Raw genomic sequence first — 2,808 nt, forward strand, 5'->3', positions numbered from 1 at the left:
CTTGGTGGGCCACAGCACCCACTGGTGAGCACAATGTCCAGGCCTGGGTGTTGGGCAGGCTGAGCAAGGTAGCTCCATCTGCTGGCAAGTGTGTAGGTTAGTTTTGGAAGGGGTGGATTAGACAGGGCTGAGCAAACCTTAGCCCATTGGCTAGTGCAAAAACAAGGCTGGAGTAGAGGTCATGCTGGAATCGGTTATGATACCTACTGGTTTACGTGAGCCAGGGATGGGAACAAACATCAGAGCTGTGTTGCAGCACCTGCCAGCTAGAGTTGGGATTGGGGGTGGGCTGGGCTGGTTTAGGCCATAGCCCCCACCAGTATGAGCTGGAATTGAGACTGGGCTAGACTACAGCACCCACTGGCAAATGCCAAGGTGAGGTAAGCCATACCAAACTGGGCTGCAGCACCCAACCAACACTTGAGACCCAGCGGGGGTCCACCCTTCTGGGCCACTACTCCCACTGGTGAGCATGAGAGCTGGGACCAGGGACTGATCAGGCCAGGCAGGGTGACATCACCTGTTGGCTTGCATGTGAGCTGGATCAGGGCAAAGCCAGGCTGGGCTAACTGTACCTTTTGGTGCATGCATATACCAGAGTGGGTGTGCGTTGAGTTGGGCTTTGTCACAGCATCAGCTGGCAGATGCTGGCATGGGGGTCAAGTTCTGTTAAGCTGAACTGCAAAAACACCTGATGGCAAGATCTGGGAGTGGGAGTGAATGCATAAAGGAAACAGTGGGCACCTCTTGGGTTGCCACTCCCACTGGTAAGCATGAGAACCAGGACTAGGAGCAGGCTTGGCTAGAGGGTGGAACCCACCAACACCAGTGTGGACTGGATAGTGGGGCTGGTTGGGTTCAACCAGGTTTCAGTGCCCATTGACATGTATGAGAGCTGAATGGGATTTGGGACATATTGGGCCAGTCTGTTGTACATATTGGCAAGAACAGGAACCAGGGCAAGGGAGCAGTCTGGCAGGAGTTATTGGGGGTCATTCTGACTAGGGTGCAACTCTTACTGGTTTGTGTGTGGTGGGCAGGCTCAAGCTGGACTGCAACACCCATTAGTTCCTGTAAAAGACAGGGCTGAAAACAGAACTGAACCAGCAGTTGCAACTACCAGCAAATGCATAAGTTAACTGGGGCCATGGACTGTGTCAGACCTTGTATTGGCAAGCACACACAAGAATCAGGTCTGGGATCAGCTCAGATGAGGTTTCTTTGGGGATTGCTGCCCCCCACCCTCCAATGAATGAACCCCATTCATGGAAAGAACTGCAGGTTCCATGGTCTGACTGTGGAATGCATGTGTCAGAGCTGGGCAGCACAGCCAGCTGCACACAGGATATGGCGGCAGATTAAAACCTGCAGAGGACACCTGGAACCACAACAGAGGACAAAACAATGGCCAACTACCCCAGCCAGTGCAGAATCCAAGGTGGCCTATCTCAACCACTAGAGTCTGGAGAGATTTCCCTGTGATTGGAGTGGAGGGATCGACAGCAATTCAGAACTGTTGAACTATCAAAATCACTTGAGCAGGACACTTGGAACATGCTCCACTTCAGGGACCCTGGGATGACAACAGGTGGATGGGAGGCCGGGTGTGGCTTCTCCCCTTATCTCCTCCCTTCTAGCCCTCGACCCTTGGCACCCTAATCAACTATGTAAAAATCATCAAAAGAAATATATCTAGAAATATACAAATGAATTACACAGATCCTCTCAAATCTGTTGGAAAACTAAAGGACAACGTATCAATGATTCAGTAGACATGCATACAGTATTTGTTACTAATACAAGGTCCCTGAATTATGTTTGAAATTATTTTTAAAAAAAGATTTTTATCAGAAAGATTTACAGAGGACATACAGAAAGATCTTCCATCTGCTGATTGACTCCCCAAGTGGCTGCAAGGGCCTGAGCTAAGCCGATCTGAAGCCAGGAGCCAGGAGATTCTTCTGGGTCTCCCATGAGCGTGCAGGGTCCCAAGGCTTTGGGTTGTCCTTGACTGCTTTCCCAGGCCACAAGCAGGGAGCTGGATGGGAAGTGGAGCAGCTGGGACACAAACGTGCCTGTATGGGATGCTGGTGCTTGCAAGGCAAGGACTTAGCCATTTGCCTACCACACCTGGCCCTAAAAGGAAATTTATAATATGGCTGATGGAGTCTTTCTGACTACTGCTGCACCAAAGGTGCATTAAGAAAAGTTTGATTTATTTTTTCAGAACGCCAGCCTTACAGAGATAAGACAGAAAGATCTTCTGTCCACTGTTTCACTCTCTAGTGGCCACAATAGTTGGAACTGAGCTGATCCAAAGTCTGCAGCCAGAATCTTCTAGGTCTCCCACTTGGGTGCAGGGTCACCCTATGTTTTCCCAGGCTACACACACCTGGATGGGAAGTGGAGCAGATAGCCGGGCGTGAAATGACGTGCAGGGCAAGGTTTTAGCCACTGAGCCATCACACTGGGTCCTCATCAAAAAATCTTAGGAAGACTCAAGAATGAGACAAATACTATATGATTTGAGTGAGTACAGACAGTCCTTAGGCTCTGGCATGCTGGCAGTAAGGAATCCTTGGTACCAGTTATAGACCCAGAAGCCTGGCTCTGCGTTGAGTCAGCTGACAGTCTGCACAGGAGCAAGTAGGCAGTGGGGCCTATGTCCCACGCCATGCACACTGTAAGACAGTAGAAGGATGCAGTTACGTTCTGCTGCCAGCTTCTGTGTTCTAAAATAGTATGGTTTCATTGGCAAGGCTGAAACAAAAGTCAATGCAACTTAAAATCTTACAAATAATAAAGCAA

Source organism: Ochotona princeps, chromosome 3, assembly GCF_030435755.1.
Source record: "Ochotona princeps isolate mOchPri1 chromosome 3, mOchPri1.hap1, whole genome shotgun sequence".
NCBI lineage: Eukaryota > Metazoa > Chordata > Mammalia > Lagomorpha > Ochotonidae > Ochotona > Ochotona princeps.